General features: G+C 47.0%; 1 long non-coding RNA gene across 5 annotated transcripts in view; it reads left to right on the plus strand.

The window, feature by feature from the left end:
• The window catches only part of LOC146188555 (uncharacterized), a 52986-nt gene that overhangs the window by 32997 nt on the left and 1368 nt on the right, over positions 1 to 18621 (plus strand). For 4 of the 5 annotated variants that reach the window (XR_014707546.1, XR_014707548.1, XR_014707545.1 and 1 more), the window contains one exon: positions 18252 to 18350. This is a non-coding gene — a long non-coding RNA (uncharacterized LOC146188555). Of the gene's footprint in view, positions 1 to 10887; positions 10982 to 18251; positions 18351 to 18621 lie in introns of all 5 variants that reach the window. The other variant, XR_014707547.1, reaches the window with a different exon arrangement.

An 18621-nucleotide genomic window follows, 5' to 3' on the forward strand; every position in this document is an offset into this window, starting at 1 on the left:
ACCAGATGGATTATATGAATTCAACGTCATGCCCTTTGGGCTTTGCAACGCCCCGGCCACATTTGAACGCCTCATGGACACTGTGCTTCGTGGATTCAAGTGGCGAACCTGTCTTTGCTATCTCGATGATATCGTAGTCTTTTCTACCGATTTTCAATCCCACCTGCTCCGACTGAAGGACGTTCTCACTTGTCTCGCTACCGCCGGCCTCCAACTGAATCTGAAGAAGTGCCGCTTTGCTGCTCGCCGACTAACAATTCTAGGTCATGTCGTTTCTAAGGATGGCATTCTTCCCGATCCCACCAAACTTCGTGCAGTTACCGAATTCCCACGCCCAAAATCATTGAAGCAGCTACGAAGTTTCATTGGCCTATGCTCCTACTTTCGCCGCTTCATCTTAAATTTCGCCTCTATTATTGCTCCTCTCATCCAGCTCCTCTCCGGTAGCTCCGACCTCTCCGCATGGACACCTGCTTGTGATGACGCCTTCAACACTTTACGCCGTCTTTTGGTTTCGCCTCCCATCCTCCGCCACTTCGACCCGAATGCGCCAACTGAGATTCACACTGACGCTAGCGGTATTGGGATAGGCGCCGTTCTCACCCAACGCAAACCTGGTATCCGAGACTATGTGGTGGCGTACGCAAGCCGCACCTTGACCAAGGCAGAGTCCAATTATTCTGTTACGGAAATAGAATGCTTGGCCATTATTTGGGCCATCGGCAAATTCCGTCCGACCATTTTATGTGGTCACTGATCATCACGCTCTGTGCTGGCTGGCGTCCCTCAAGGACCCGTCCGGCCGCCTTGCTCGCTGGGCTCTTCGCCTCCAAGAGTATGACATTCGTGTCATATATCGCTCAGGCCTCAAGCATACTGACGCGGACGCTCTTTCGCGCTCACCGCTGCCTCCCTCTTCGTTGCCTGATGAGATCTGCGCCTACGATTTGTCTTCGCTTGCCACTATTGACATGGCCACGGAACAGCGGCGCGACCCGTGGATATCTACACTTCTGGACTTTCTTTCAAGTCACTCTCCAGGTCGTCTGTCTCGGGCGCTTGCCCGCCAAGCTCACCATTTTTCAATTCGTGACGGGCTGCTCTATCGCCGCAATTATCTTCACGACGGAAGGAAGTGGCTTTTAGTCATCCCCCGTCATCTCCGCGCCGAAATTTGTGCTGCTTTTCATACTGATCCCCAGTGCGCCCACGGCGGAGTGTTGAAAACCTACACGCGCTTGCGTCTACGCTTCTTCTGGCGTGGAATGTACCGCTTTGTCCGCCATTTTGTCCGCTCCTGCCAGTCTTTCCAACGCCGAAAAACTCCTCTCAAGTCCTCTGCTTCGTTGCAGCCGTTGCCCTGTCCTGCCCGTCCGTTTGATCGTGTCGGCATAGATCTATACGATCCCCTTCCTACAACTTCAGCTGGCAACCGCTGGATTATCGTGGCAGTGGATCATCTAACCCGCTACACTGAGACATCATCATTGCCCTCTGCTTCCGCACGCGACGTGGCTGCCTTTATTCTGAAAAACCTGGTTCTTCGCCATGGTGCCCCTCGCGAACTGCTCAGTGACCGCGGACGCGTTTTCTTATCAGACGCTCTTGAGGCTCTCCTGAAAAAATGCCGCATCATACACCGCACCGCTACCTCGTACCACCCTCAGACGAATGGACTGACAGAACGTTTTAACCGCACTCTCGGTGACATGCTGGCTATGTACGTGAACACCGACCATTCCAATTGGGACCAAGTTCTACCGTTTGTTACTTACGCATATAACACCGCGACACAGGCCACTACTGGATTCTCTCCATTTTTTCTCCTTTACGGGCGCGAGCCACCCTGTACTATGGACACACTTTTTCCCTACCGCCCTGACGTTTCCGAATCTTCCCCGCTATCCGATGCCGTCACGTACGCAGAAGAATGCCGTCAGCTCGCCCGCTCTCTCACAACAGAAAATCAGTGGCAACAAAAATACCTCCGTGATACCGGCGAAGCTCCGCCATATCTCCCGGACACACTGGTGTGGCTCTGGGTGCCCTCCACAACCCCTGGCTTTTCAAAGAAGTTTCTTGCTCGCTACCACGGGCCATATAGGGTCCTCCAGCAAACATCTGCAGTCAACTACGTAGTTGAGCCCGTCACGCCCTCTGCGGACTTGCGTCGCCGTGGTAGTGAAACAGTTCACGTGAACCGATTGAAGCCATTCTATGATCCCGCTGTGCTTTCCGTGTCATAAGTCGCCAGGATGGCTCCTTTTTTTACCCGGGGGGAAAATGTACTGTGATAGTCATCGCCATCGACATGCACCTGTGCGTTGTGCGACGAAGAAGTACGCTGGGCTCGCCGTTGCAAGGTCCTGTCCTCACAGCTCTCCATCTGAGCGTCAATAAATGCCCTATTACATTATGTAAAACAGAAGGGGTGTCAATATGGTGTACCCAAGACTAATGGCACGCATCTTGCAGCGATGTGCTGCACGCCGACATTCTGGTAGCCACTAGCTCGCTTCGGACGTGGCCACTTGCACGGCGCCCCTGCGCGCACCCGCGCGCCGAGCATCACCTCACACCAGGCGTCAAAGAGGAGCGCCTCTCTATGTGCCACTCTATAGAAGCGAGCGCGTCCTCTACAGTCAGGTCAGGACATCAAATATTACGCTGCTTGTATTGCGTAAAGCCGCATGGCGCATGGGGCGTTAGGGTTGGGATTCACATCAAAGCTGTTGTGGACGGTGCTTTGGGAAACGCCAGCGCTCACCATAAGCGGTGTAATTCTGTTACTGGACAATATAAACGCTATAACAACACATTGAAAGAGGGCACATTATTTCTTTATTTCGGTCAGCAGAAAAGCAATCCACGCTACAACCGCCGCAAGCATTCGTTCAGCCAGGCTGGCTTCACCGCACGACGACCGATGCATTAAACGCCGGCGTCCCCGTATGATAGTATTTCATCTGTATCAGCAGCGCAGAGCGCATTCAGGAAAAAAGGCAATTATGGCAGAGCGCTCGATCCCCTAGATCAAGATCTCGAATTCGTACCCGCGTATTCTTTTAAAGACATTGTTTTTTATTATCAATTTTGCCATAGCCTTTACCCTCTTCGGAGTCAAAATATGTCTAAGACGGAGGAGCGGCTTCAACTCCGTCGTCTCTTTACCAACACTCTGCTGTGCCCGGCAGCACTCAAACATTTTAATCCCTTATTGACATGCAGTTGTCCGCACTGTGCGGACATCTACCACATGGCGTGGGATTGCCCATCCAATCCAGCTATTCTTCCACACCGCAGTCCAACTCGGGAGGACTGGGAGGCGACCCTGTGAGGCTGCTATGACCTGCAGGCGAAAAAAGCCTTGGTCGAGTACGCCCGGGCAGCGGCGGACGCCACTGGGGTCCCGTACTAGGGACCCCAGCTAGTATTTGTAAGGGCCGTGCCTCCAACGGTCCAAGTGATGCATACCTCCATACCTTTTGACTCTAAAAACGTTTTTCACCACCACCACCTGAACCTAAGCGTATAATGTTCTCGTCACCAACGCCAGAAGCAGCAAGAAAATGGCGTGAGCTCGTGAACCAAGCCATTCGGAGAACACTGCCTCTAGCAGTAGGTACTCGCGGGCCTGCGTGCTCACGTGCCTTCAGAAAAGAACAAGACTGGAAACTCTGCCCACCTCGTGGGAGATGTCGGGAGCATCCTAGAGTTCCAATGTTTCCTTAGTCATAGACCCAGGGTCGTCGTGGAGCCTGACAGCGCCGGTAATGTATTCCTGCTCAGGCAAGTTTCTAGCCTGACCCCGCGGCGGAAGCGGACTGTTATACGGCAGGCGGAGTGAACCTGGTGAGGCGTAGTGGCGCCGAAAGGCGCAGGTTCTGCCCTCTTTCCTATCTACAGTTTTTTTCCAGATTACGTTTGCGCTTCTGATCTACATAAATATCAACCAACTAGCCCTGCAGATCGTGCTATGAAAGCAGTGCTGTGTCGAAAACAAGCATTCTGGACAGAAGGCCACATTCAAGCGGACCCAAAATTCAATCATGAATCTATTTTACAGGGTTAGGGCTATTAAGAGGTATATATATATATATATATATGTATATATATATATATATATATATATATATATATATATATATATATATATATATATATATATATATATATATATGTATATGTGTGTGTGTGTGTGTGTGTGTGTGTTATAAAGAAAAGAAGCCAACAGTCGGCGATGCCAAGGAAATATTGGAGGTTTTTTAAAATGTTTATTTTAGTATGGACCCCAATTACTAATGCAATCAGTTAGGGGGAATAATACTTAAATAAAACGTAGAAGGGAAAACAACGCGCCGTTGATAGGAACCGAAACCACGACGCCCGAATACCGCGTACGGTGCTCTTACCACTGAGCTATATGTACGGCTGTTCAACCTGCTACTTTGTTAGGTAATAATCTCTCCTGTAAACGAACCTTAAGAGTGTTCACAAATCACCAGCGCCACCCTCAACCATAGCGCTGGACGTGGATCATCCTGTGGTACCATCAGCGTCTAGCAGAACGTAATTAAGAGGGAGGACGAAAGCTGTGCTAGAACCCTTTTACTCTACCTATGGCTTCAAGACTGCCAGAAACGAGACCCTCATAAGCTATTAGCGGATAAATGAAGTGTAAACGAAGGGCTCGTTATAATACATGAAGGAAAGAAGCCAACAGTCAGTGAGGCCAAGTCAAGCAAGAGTAGTTTTTCTTAAATTTTTATTTTAGTATGGGCCTCAATTAGTAATGTAATAAGTTTGGAGGAACAATAATTAAATACAGAGTAGAAGGAAAAACATAGTCTCGGTTCTGGCAGTCTTGAAGCCATATGTAGCAATGTAGATCCCATGGTAGAGACTTGCATAGACGTCATGGGGATCAACTGAGTAAGGCACGAGTTTCTTTTCACCTCCACGCCCTCTGCGAATGATTCGAAATACTAGTGCTAATAAAAATAAACAAAAAAGCATGACGTCACAGTGACGCACGTTTGGCGCGGATTTCGAATTGTTTTCCCGTAGACAAGACGAAGACAACGACGACGGAGGCTGAACGATGCTTGGACAAGTCGGAAAAGAATAGACCCTGTTCAACACCAAGAGTTGCCTTAAATTGGCTGCCAAATTTTGTGCCAAACTAGATAGATGAATTTATTAAAAGGAAAGGCAGAGAGGTTGGCCGGAATGAATAAAATCTGAAATGATTAAATTTCCACAACAGTTACAGGGTCAAATGTTTTGCCGACTTGGCCGAGCATCGTTCAGTGCGAGTGATGTAAGAGCATGCAGCTTTACACCGCTAGTTATATCCACTTTCATTCTTCAGGAATGCAGTGGCCTGATGAGTCACAAATGCGCCGTGGTGCTTGCACATACCGAAAAACAAGGCAGAATGGAGTGTTGAAGAAACAACAGCAATTTAATGCCAGCTTTCAGACGTGATCAAGTAGCAACATGGTGCAGCAAATGAAACAAAAGGCCTTAAAATAAGGCGGAATATACAGCTCCAATAATAACACAAAGTAGTGTGTCACATCAGCAGTGCGGCCCAGCGTAAAGATGAAGAAGAGAAAAGAAGCGCGGAAGGCAGTGATGTTAACCAGAAATAATTCCGGTTGGCTACCCTGCACTGGGGAAGGGGAATGGGGGGATTAAAGGGGAGTGTAGAAGAGCAGAAGAGATGAGAAAGTCACAGTCTGTCAATCAGGCTAGTCTCTCTTAAAAAGCGGAGACGTGCCTTGTAGCACGGCCGCTCTCCATTGAGCGGCCGTGCTTGTAGGCTTTGAGCGCAGATGACTTTTGTGGCCACGGTTCCAAGATCTTCCCTTCCGTTAAGGGGTGAGAGTCCAGACAATTTAAAGCTCTACGCAGCGTATGTCTTTCAGTTGCAAACACAGAGCACTCACAAAGAAGGCGATCAGTCGTTTCGTCAACGCCACATCGTTCACAAGCAGGGCTGTCAGCCATCCCGATAAGGAAGGCGTATTTGTTTGCGAAAGCAACGCCAAGTCATAGGCGACACAGTAACGACGTTTTGTGTGGTGGAAAATACGCAGGCGCAGACAGGGGTCCAATGCGTTGAGGCGACGGTTGGAGAACTCTCCGGTGTTCCCCGCTCAGTGTGCCAGCTCCACAGCCAGACAGCGAAACCCGCTCGCTACGTCGTCTCTCAGTAACGAAATTTGGACTAGAAGTCCGTCGTTGAGGGCAGAACGGGCAGCGTCGTCGGCCTACAAATTCCCATAACAAAGCCTGTACTGTTAACACTACTGTTTTCGTGTGCATAGTTATTTACAAGTTAAATTGTGCACAGCTATGTGCCCACAGAACCAGAAGGTACAATTGAAGGAGAGTCCACATGAAAACAAACGAGCGGGAGCCTCCACAACATTACAACATTTAATGACAGCACTCCGTACAAATACAATATTACTTGAAAGCGTATTGTATTTGGTGGAATGATCTGTTTACATATAGCAGTCAGCTTGCATACATCATTCCAAGGCCGTAAAAGTCCCATCAACCCAAATATTAGGCAAATGAAGTATATGCATGCCACAAAACAACTCTTCACTAACAACCTCATTAAAATGTCGGACATCTGAATATAGACCCAAATACTTAGCCTTTGTGCCTGTATGCTGCATTCGCATAACCACATCTGGCCTTTCTTTGCCTCGCAAACCAATGAAGCTTAACTTATGTAGATAAGGAAAACATTCCATCACATGCAGCTCCACTGCACAATGCCAAGAATGTTCTACTTTTTCATCAAAGTACTTTTTCATCACTTTGGATCAAGGAAAAGGCTTGACCAATATTGTGCCTAGAAACAAGTCTCTCAATAAAAGCTTTAAAACGGTATACACACGCACCGAATATAAGCAAGAAGCTGTTCCCATTACGTTCCAATGCATCTAGCCATCAACACCAGTGTCTTATCGCAAAAGATTGCACCTCTGTATGGCATAGTATTCCACAAGGACTTCAAACGTATCGAAAGGTTTGTCGTAGGGCTTTTTATGCATTTACATCTCATCAAACATTATAGCTCATGCACGCCCGGCTGCCGAAAGCAAAAGCTCTTTGCTTCTTACTAGTTCAAATATTTAAGGGAAAAGCTATATTAAAGAGAATGCACCTTCAACCAGAGCTGCAGTCTCCTGACTTATGTTCACATGAAGAACTGTCCAAATTATCTGTAGCCCTTTTGGGATGAAAGTGAAGTTCCAGAATAGATGCTTTGTTGCAGCTTCTGCAAAAGCAACCACAGCGTTGAACGCTGCTCAGCTCCAACCAGTGCAGCATCTGATGACGGTACATATGTGCTTATATCATTTACTATCTCTGCCAAGGGCCTTTGGCTAAGTCGTTGTGCGGATTGCTGACGTTTCTGAATGCGCTCTTGAAGCAGCTGGTACTTCTTTCGAGGCTGTGGATGTTCCTGGTGTCAGAACAACGGCCAGTTTAAGAAGCAGAGTTGCATTAGAAACAATTGAAAGAAATGCGTGCCGCACTGCATAACATCTTAGTAGAACACTGAGTAGACACACTGACCGATAACGTGAGAACTTGGGCGAGTTGGTATGTATTTTTGGGAAACGAGCGCGAAAGAACAAACACAGAAGAGAAGATAGCACAACAACTCATCTTCGTACATTGCTTGGACCGCAGAGGCCTTATCATCACCATCTCTTGAACTTTATCCGAACAGCCAACCTTCTTTGTCTCAATTATTACCCCTTTAAAATTTGTTTTGTACAGTTTACATATATATAAATATATGCATATATATTGTGAAAGAAGGCCAGGTCCAGACGGCAAGGTCGTGAAGGCAAGGCAAGGTATGCCGTGTCAGCGTTTGATCTGAAGGAGAAAACCCAAGCGCGCGCCGGAGTCGGCGCCGCGGGACGATGATGATGGTATGTACAAGAGGAAGAAGAAGATCATGGTATGTGCAAATGAAAGAAGATCCATGGAAGGCTCACACAATCTGCCCGGGGGGTCGGAAGCGGCCAGCCTGGCCGCTCCTAACCAACCGATGTACCACGGCGCACAAACGGCTTCAAGCGAGATACATGAACAATTTCAGTTCCACGGTGGCGTCGGTCAGCTGGGGGATCAACAGGTGTGACTTGGTAGTTTGCTGGGGACGTTTGGTTGATTACCTCGTAGGGACCAAGATAGCGGTGCTGAAATTTATCACTAAGGCCAGGGGTGCGCAGTGGTGTATAGAGCAGTACTTCGTCACCAGGACGAAAAGAGACCACGCGATGCTTCGAATCGTACCGACTCTTGCGGTCTTGCTGGCATGCTTCTGTGTTGAGGCGGGCAAGATGACGGCATCTGGCCACACGGGATAAGAACTGGGCTGGTAATGATGAGGAGTAGGCGGGCGTAGAGAAGAAGGAAGTGTCGAGGATTGTAGTGGGAGGACGGCCGAAAAAGAGGAAAAATGGGGAGTAACCGGTGGTCCGCTGTACTGCAGTATTATAGGCGAATGTGACGAATGGTAGAACATTATCCCAATTTCGATCATCCGGTGTGATGTACATGGATAGCAAATCCGATAGGGTGCGGTGAAATCGTTCAGTCAGACCGTTAGTCTGGGGATGGTAGCTTGAGGTTGTCTTGTGGAGGGTGGATGACGCACGAAGAACTTCGGATACGACTGTCGATAAGAAGGCCGTCCCGCGGTCACTTAGAAGCACCCGAGGAGCGCCATGACGCAATACAATTGACCGCAAAAAGAAATTAGCTACCTCTTCAGCGGAACCAGTCGGTACAGGGGCCGTCTCAGTACAGCGTGTAAGGTGGTCGACAGCTGTTATAATCCAATGGTTACCCCCATTGGAGAGAGGTAGGGGACCATATAAGTCGATGCCGAATAGGTCGAATGGTGTGGCGGGACAGGGAAGGGGCTGTAGGAGACCAGCGGGGGAAGAAGTCGGCCGCTTGCAACGTTGGCACAGGTGGCAGGAAGCAACGTATTTAGCTACGGTGGTAGACAGGCCAGGCCAAAAGAATCGTCTTTTCACGCGGTCGTATGTTTTGTTAAAACCAAGGTGACCTGCAGTAGCGTAATCGTGGAATGCCGCTAGTATACGTGGGCGAAGCACACGCGGTACGACTGGGAGCCAGCGAGGTCCATCAGGATAATACACGTAGCGGCGTAGTATGCCATCTTCGAGCTTGAAATTGCGAAGCTGTCGGTGAAGCCTAGCGTTGGGTGGGCCTGAAGCGCCGATAAGGCGGTCGATGATGGGCCGACAGTAGGCATCACCTAATTGCTTTGAGCGGAGAGCGTGCTTGTTCTCAGAGTTGTCAAAAGAAACTGCAGTGATATGCGTCGGTGGAAGCGATGATCGGCTGTGGTCAGAGGTGGAAATGCATTGTGAAGAAAAACAGCAGGCCGATTCCGAAACGTCGAAATGGTATTCTTGCAGGCCTAAAATCCAACGGCCAAGTCTGCCTGTCAAATTTTTCAGGCGCGTGAGATTGTCGGTAAAAGTTGAGAAAAAGATAACAATGCCATCCAAGTAACATAAACAGGTTCTCCATTTGAGGCCACGAAGTACAGTATCGATCATTCTTTCAAATGTTGCGGGTGCATTACAAAGGCCGATGGGCATAACATTAAACTCGTAAAGTCCGTCGGGAGTTGCGAAAGCGGTTTTTTCTTTGTCGTCCTCGTGCTTAGGTATTTGCCAATAACCTGAGCGGAGGTCCAAGGTCGAGAAATATTCGGCACCTTGGAGCGAGTCAAGGGCGTCAATACGCGGCATCGGGTAGACGTCTTTGCGGGTAATTTTTTTGAGTACACAATAATCGACACAAAATCGTACCGATCCGTCCTTTTTTTTTAACTAATACTACCGGGGAGGACCATATGTTTGTTGATAGACGAGTAATATCGCGACGAATATATATACGAAGGAAAGAAGTCAACAGCCGGCGAGACCAAGGAAAGCGTTGGGGATGGTACTTTATCTTTTTTTTTAATGTTTACTGAGATAATCACAGAAATTAGTAATGTAATCTGTTTAGGGGAAAGATAAATATATACAAAGAAAAAGAAAAAACAACGTGCCGATGGTGGGAACCGAACCCAGGACCTCCGAATATCGCGTCCCGTGCTCTTCCAACTGAGCTACATCGGCCGCTGTCCCCCTGCTACTTGCTTGGGTATTATTGTTGTCTGTATACGAATTTTGAGAGTGTTGTCTTCTTTCCTTCGTGTATTATAACGAGCACCCTCATTTCCCCTTAACTGATCTGCTTATATATATATGTAGCATAAGTAAATAGACGTACTTGGTTGCTAGAGGTTACATATAAGTGAAAAATTGCTTCATACTGTTTCCAACTTTATTTTGAGTCGACGTTTCGGCAGCAGCCCTGCCTTTCTCAAGACTGAGGGCACATCTTATAGCGTTGGCAAGAGGTGATACAAACAGAATATGGGCACATACAGGTGAACCACCTGGGCACGAACAACACACACATATACACAAAAATGCGGAGAGCAGGCAAGGCTCAAAGGGTCATCCACCCAAGGCACCGGCCGCCGGGAGTCGTCTGTATACAATACAGGCAGCCGCGGAACAACCTCGGAAAGAAAAAAAAGAATAAAAAAAAAACAGGTGGGGAAACGTGTTTGCTGCAGATGGTGAAAAAATATTTTTCCGTTCTCACTAAAAGATGGGAGCGCCAAGTGTGAAGGAGGTTTTTGGGTGAAGTGGTCAACTATCAATGGTCAAGGCCTTGGCTTTGAAGATTTCTTCTTTTTCTCTGCTGTACCTGTTATCCTCCCCACCCTTTCTCCGACCCGCATCCCAACAGGGTGAAAAGACAAAAAAAAAAACGACAACCAGGTGGACACTGCTGGTTAGAAGAACCTGACAGCTGCGTGTTAAGTTGGAGCCTGCTTAGAGCGGTAAGCAACTCGCGACGAGAGACGAACCTAAAAGAAAGAAAAAAAAAATAAAAAAAAAATATGGGGACAGTAGAATGGTGAAGTACTTTGAAGTTTTCGCGAAAAGATGTGAGCGCCAAGCATGAAGAAGGTTTTTACGAGAAGTGGGATGTAGAGGGTATCAAAGAAGTGGGGAAAAAAAAGGGCCGGGGGGAGGGGGGAAGAAAAAAACCCGAGGAAAACTGTCAAGGCATAATGAATAATATATAAGCTTAGCATTAACTTGCAGGGCTCGTGTAGAAGACATTTGTTTTCATTTATCCTAGTATTAGTTGTCCTAAACTTATAAAGTATGACTCACGCTGCTCCCGTTCCCGTGTATTATTGAATCCCCCCTGAAGAACTGTTAGTTTGGCTGAGTCGAATGAGTGCTGTTTCTGGTTGACATGTTTTGAAAAAGGAAGGTTGGGCAGGGAGCGGACATGAGCAAGGTGATTATTAAACCGCATTTGTAGCGGGGTAGCTGTCTGGCCAATATACTGCATGCGGTATACACCGCATTGTAGGAGATATATGACATTTGAGGCATCGCAATCAAAGTTACCATCTATTCTCCGCTTTAAATTTGACGCTGTGCTTGTTGCGCAGCTTGATGTCTGCATGTCTGCCTGCACACCTGGCATCTACTCTTTCCGAAAGGCCGGCACTCCAACCGCGGATTATTACCTATGTTTGAGTGGACGTTTGAGGCATCGCAATCAAAGTTACCATCTATTCTCCACTTAAAATTTGACGCTGTGCTTGTTGCGCAGCTTGATGTCTGCATGTCTGCCTGCACACCTGGCACCTACTCTTTCCGCAAGGCCGGCACTCCAACCGCGGATTATTACCTATGTTTGAGTGTACTAGGATGTCGCGGATGTTTTTCGGTCGTCTGGAGACAATCTGGGGAGGAGTCGTGAAAATATTGGAGAGACGTTCGCTCTGTTCTAGAATGTTGAAATGTTTTTTTAGGACTTTGTTGACGTTGGGGGGTTACTCGTGGAGGTGAGTACCAGGCTTGTTGGACGGTCTATGTTTTCCTTTCGTGGACGTCCCTCCAGTATTTCCTTTTGGTTGAGTTCATATGCCTTTTTTATGGCGCCGTCAACAATATCTGGCGGGTATCGTTGTTTAGTCAGGACTTCCCGCATACGTTTTGCGTTTCGTGCGAAGTCCTGATTTTGGGAACAAATTCTTTTGAATCGATGAGCCTGAGAATATGGAATGCTTGTTTTTGAGTGATGAGGATGGCTGCTTTGAAAATGCAAGTATTGTTGTCGGTCCGTGGGATTTCTGTATACGCTAGTGGTGAGCGAACCTTCACGAACCCCAATTTCAACGTCCAGAAAGTTAATTTTGTTTCGGGAATATGTGTGCGTTAAGAATATGCTAGGATGGAGGAGATTGAAGTTTTCTATGAAATGTAGGAGTGATTGTTCTGTGTCAGTCCAAATTAAGAAAATATCCTCCAAGTAGCGTTTGTATAGGGTGGGCTTAATAGGGGAAGTAAGTAAAAATTCAAATTCAGTGCTATGCATGAAGATGTTAAATACATCTATATACCGGGTGTCCCAGCTAACTTGAACCAAGGGGTAAAAAATAATATATTTGAGGTAGGTCAGTGAAACCAATTGCATACAACTGCCAGCCTCCTTGCGCACTACAGGCAATTTTTTATTTGGCAATTACTTAATTAGATAATTATGTTAATTTCTCTAATTTATTAAATATCGACTTTAGACCAAAAATGTGAATTTGAAAGTTGTAGAGCTCTTTCAGAAACCCCCATTTAATTGATTGCGATAAAGATAGTCTCACATGTATCTTTTTTTCCGGGCTTAGAAGAAAGCCCGCGAAATACAAATAATACCACGTGACTAGTGCATTTGTGCGCCGCGATTGTGGTGCTCTCAGTCGTGGTTTGAGCGAAAGAAATTAGCTGCGGTCGTGTCTTCTTGGCCCCGTTAAAGCGGCAGGCCGATATGCCTGCGATGGCTTCTTCGCCCGCGTCAGACAGCCGGCCCACGTGACGGTGCAGTAGGAGCGAGAGCGGCGAGCCGACACCACCGATATTCTAACAAGGCCTCCTTCTCTCCCATCAGCGAACGTCACGACAAACGGATGAGCGATAAGGTATCAGCCACTGAATCTGCGCATACAGGCTTCGGTAAAGGGGTGAGATGACATCATGTGACTCGACTAAAATTAGCGCTGCACCTTCATTTGCCGGTTCTTTATCGTCATCCGCCTGACGTGATGTATACGCTGCTGCGGTGCGCAGGCCTGGCCAAAATCGCGGTGGCGACGGGCGAGCTCGAGCTCGCTCGAACCATCGCCAACATTTCTGCCTGCCGCTACAAGGGGACGATCGGGTCACGGCCGCAGCTGATTTCGTTCGCTCAAACCATGACTGAGAGCACCACAATCGCGGCGCACAAATGCGCTAGTCACGTGGTATTATTTGTATTTCGCGGGCTTTCTTCTGAGCCCGGAAAAAAAGATACACGTGAGACTTTCTTTATCGCAATGAATGGAATGGGGGTTTCTGAAGGTGCTCTACAACTTTCCAATTCACATTTTTGGTCTAAAGTCGATATTTAATAAATTAGAGAAATTAACATAATCAGATAATTAAGTAATTTCAAAACAAAAAATTGCCTGTAGTGCGCAAACAGGCTGGCAGTTGTATGCAATTAGTTTCACTGACCTACCTCAAAGATATTATTTTGTAACCCTTGGTTCAAGTTAGCTGGGACACCCGGTATATATATTGCCGCGAAACCTTCAAAACTGTATTTGTTGTTTTTTAACAGCCGCCGGCATACAGGCTTATCACTCTGATTCTGGACCGCGTATCAGTTCCGTAATCTTTGTTTGTTAATGCCCGATGTCGCGAGTCACACCTTTATCAGTTTTGTTGTAGCGCAAGATGCACCGAGATCTGTCTCGAAGGTTCCGGCCACTCGGGTGTCTTTCCACAATGTTCCAGCCCGTGCTGGTAGCTGTTTGCGACGTTATCTAGATTGTTCTGTGCAGCCTTTAAATTGAGCGTTGACGAGTGTGACGAGCATTCTTTGTCCGACGACCGACGCGCACGTTTGTTTCTATCACCGCCGCCGAGTTGCTTAGTTCTTTTGCGGGCGCAAGTCAGCCCAAATAAAGAGTTTTTTTAGTGCAATCATCGACCCCTTCATTTGTGTCGTCCACCTCGTCACCACTACGTGACATCTGGTGGAGGTGCTGCCTTTGATCCTTCAGTGAAGACCCAAGCCGTGTCCCTGTCGCCCTGGAAGACTAGCCTACAGGTCACCGAGCCAGCCGCCGACTTCAAGGCCTACAACCCGAACACGGTCTGCTGCCCGACCCCATTCGATCTCGGAAGGCATCGACGCTGACAATGATCCAGCCTACAGCACCGGTTGTTTTCGTCCAACCCCGTGAGCCCCCCTGCTTCTATGGACTACCGGAGGAAGATGCGGGAGATTGGATGGACCTTTTCGACCGTGTGGCAGAATTCAACGGCTGGAACGACGCTGCGAAACTCAAGCAGGTCTACTTTGCTCTTCAAGGACATGCCCGAGTTTGGTACGAAAATCTTGAGGCAGCTATGAAGGATTGGGAGATTTTCAAGGAAGCGTTTTTGACTGCCTTTTCAAGCATCGTCCGAAAGGAAAGAGCCCAGGCCCTCCTTCAGTCAAGACTTCAACTTACTGACGAGCCTGTCCTGGCATACGTTGAGGAGATGAAGCGCCTCTTTCGCCGCGCCGACCCTAACATGACCGAAGGTGAGAGAGTCAAATTTTTAATGCGAGGCGTCAAAGAATCGCTTTTTGCAAGTCTTGTCCGAAATCCGCCAAAAACCGTGGCGGAATTCGAAACGGAGGCGTCTACTATCGAGAAGACGTTGGTCACAGGGATGCGCCACTACGAGCGACCAATTCAGCCGGACTGCTCAACAAACTACCCAAACGCATCTGCAAACGGAGAGAACCTTCGTGACCTCATCCGGGAGATCGTGCGAGAGGAGCTCCGCCGAATGCTACCATCATCTCAACAACCCCAGGTGGCGACGCTCGCGGACGTCGTCCGTGAAGAAGTTCAGCAGGTGCTGGGCGTTCCTAAAGCGACGACTCCGACGGCTCCAGAGCATGAATCAGCAGGGATGGACTATGCAGCTGCATTATGTCGTCCTGCACCCCGACGCGACCTCCTAAGCCCTCGTCGCTACCATCCTGCTTCCGAAAGCCGCCCCTTGGTCCCCGCCCGCCAAGCCTACCAACGACCCCCAAGCCCCAGAAAGTGCGACGCCTGGAGGACAGCAAACAACCGACCGCTCTTCTTCCATTGTGGTGAGGCAGGGCACATCCTCCGTCACTGCCCGTACAGGCGGATCGGCCTCAGTGGTTTCGCTGTCGACGCACCACGACCCCGTCCTGGCGAGCGACCACAGGAAATCAACGACTTCCTGCGCAGCGAAGAGCACTCGTCGCCAAGGCGTCTGTCACGCTCCCCATCACCGTACAATGCCCGATTTGCATCGCCGGGCCGCGGTTACGTGCAAGGACGGTCTACTAGCCCCCGTGGGGGAAACTAAAGGCAGCAACCTTTGGAGGTGAGGTTGCTCAACGGTGAAAAGACGAACACCCTCCGCCGCCGACGACCACTAACGACGACGCAGCTATTTCACCGCCGCTCCACACGACGACATCGACGACAACACGACTAGAGCGACCCCGTTTAAGCTTTTGTACGGCAGGGAGCCCACGACGACGCTCGACGCAATGCTGCCGCACGTAACCAGCGAAGACAACCTTGACGTCGCCGCCTTCCTGCAGCGTGCAGAGGAAGCCCGACGACTCGCACGGCTGCGTATTAAAGACCAACAGCGCACCGACAGTCGACGATACAATCTACGACGACGCCACGCAGAGTACAATCCAGGAGACCGAGTGTGGGTTTGGACACCAATTCGCAGTCGCGGATTAAGCGAAAAGTTGTTGCGTCGATACTTTGGGCCATACAAAATCCTTCGCCGCGTCGGACCACTGGACTACGAAGTCATTCCCGACGGAAAGTCAGCATCACAACGGCGACGCGCACGCCCAGAAATTGTACATGTTGTACGACTGAAGCGATATTACGCGCGTTAAAGAATCTGTGGTGTTTAAACTTTGCTGTGTTTATGTTTAAGTTTCTTTGTTCTGGAACAACGAGGCGATGTTTTTTTTAAGGGGGGAGTAATGCCGCGAAACCTTCAAAACAGTATTTGTTGTTTCTTAACAGCCGCCGGCATACAGGCTTATTACTCTGATTCTGGACCGCGTATCAGTTCCGTAATCTTTGTTTGTTATTGCCCGATGTCGCGAGTCACACCTTTATCAGTTTTGTTGTAGCGCAAGATGCACCGAGATCTGTCTCGAAGATTCCGGCCACTCGGGTGTCTTTCCACAATGTTCCAGCCCGTGCTGGTAGCTGTTTGCGACGTTATCTAGATTGTTCTGTGCAGCCTTTAAATTGAGCGTTGATGAGTGTGACAAGCATGCTTTGTCCGACGACCAACGCGCACGTTTGTTTCTATCACCGCCGCCGAGTTGCTTAGTTCTTTTGCGGGCGCAAGTCAGCCCAAATAAAGAGTTTCTTTAGTGCAATCATCGACCCCTTCATTTGTGTCGTCGACCTCGTCACCACTACGTGACAATATATATATATATATATATATATATGAAGGGGAAATGAGGGTGCTCGTTATAATATATGAAGGAAAGAAGCCAACAGTCAGCGAGGCCAAGGGAAGCATTGGGGATTGTAATTTATGTCTGTTTTTATTTTTTACTTCAGTAATCATAAAAATTAGTAATGTAATCTGTTTAGGGGTGAGATAGGGGATATCTATCTTCCCCTAAACAGATTACATTAGCAATTTTTATGATTACCGAAGTAAAAATAAAAAAGATATAAATTACAATCCCCAATGCTTTTCTTGGCCTCGCCGACTGTTGGCTTCTTTCCTTCATATATATATATATATATATATATATATATATTCACATATTCACATATATATATTCACAAATTCACATATATATATATATATATATATATATATATATATATATATATATATGAAGGTAAGAAGCCAACAGTCGGCGAGGCCAAGGGAAGCATTGGGGAGTGTACTTTTTTTTTAAATTATTACTTGGATAATCACAGAAATGAGTAATGTAAACTGTTTAGGGGAAAGATAGTGGTTAGAATAGTTAGAAAGACGAATAGTGGTTAGAAACTTATTTCGTAACAACTAAATATGAATTGTTGCTACGAAAGTAAGAAATTTACTGATTCAAAACGCTGCGCTCTTATTTTTTAAAAAATCTCGATATTCAAGAATCTCATGCTTGCCACTAGCTGAAGCTAACATTCACTTGTAAACTAGCCACTCTGCTTTCTGCACGACGAATGAAAAATATTTAAAGCATATGGAGCCACGTGTACAGCAATTTGATAGTAAGATATAGTTGTACAGATCCCATTTTCTGGAAACGAATAGGCTAGAGGCTTGACATAAACAGCAACAGAAGTCAACGCGGCAGATGTTTTACAGTTACCCATACTCTACAGAATAATTATTTCCAGATAACGGCATACTATGCTCATCTTGGTTCTGAATCTTTTTAAATGCTGTTCCAAGTGGATGTAGCCCAGCAGTACCTTATATTTGTACTAATACCCACATCTTGCATTTATTACTGCGTGTGTAATAAACTTATCAAATAGATTATATGAACGTCCATATATCCATTGTTAGAGATAATTAGAAAGGAAACATGTGAAACAAAGAGAATTGAAAGAAAAATATTATTTGTACCTAATTAAGCGAAGACATGTCTGCACAAACGATGAAGAATATAATTCTCAGGAAAATTGCACTGGTCAAGCATACTGTGGTATGTATACATTAATAAGGTGTCAAATTAAATGGCATCTCACTGCTTTTCTCTGGTGCAGTATGCCTATGGGATTTAATTTTCTTCCTTTGGCGCTGGCTTCCGCAATCCGTATTCGTAGAAGAGGCCTCGATTTCAGTGGTCAAATTCGCATGATAATCAAAATATAATAAATATTATATTCATGCATCATTAAGTTTACTTTGATATAGGGATCATAATTTTGTTGAAGCAAGTTGAACACTGTTGCTGAAAGATGAAATGTAAAGATTTATTAGGAACGTCTACATTTCTCCTCTTTATAGGAAGCTGGAGTTCAAGGTTGCTCCTACTATTGTAAATACGTTGAGGAAAACAGCACATGGCTCTACGGACATTACATTCCTGACGGGCTAGATTGTTGGGTAAGTATAATAATGGTGCAACCACCTAAAAAATGAGCGAAAACCTATGTCATGGTTTTATGTATGAAAAAATGAAGAACAGACAAACACTTAAATCAAGTGGGAAAATATTCCAGTGCCAGCTTCATATGCACAAAGTCAAAGCTGTAAAACCGTTCTCTTTAGTCAACAAGATAAGACCTGTTTATTTACACTAATATAGTACCGGCCATAGTTTTTTTTATTCGTCTTAGCATTACGTGCAAATTTGTTCTTGATTTCGACTACAATG

Source organism: Amblyomma maculatum, chromosome 5 (genome assembly GCF_055883805.1).
Source record: "Amblyomma maculatum isolate TAMU_Amacu chromosome 5, ASM5588380v1, whole genome shotgun sequence".
In the NCBI taxonomy this organism is placed as follows: Eukaryota; Metazoa; Arthropoda; class Arachnida; order Ixodida; family Ixodidae; genus Amblyomma; species Amblyomma maculatum.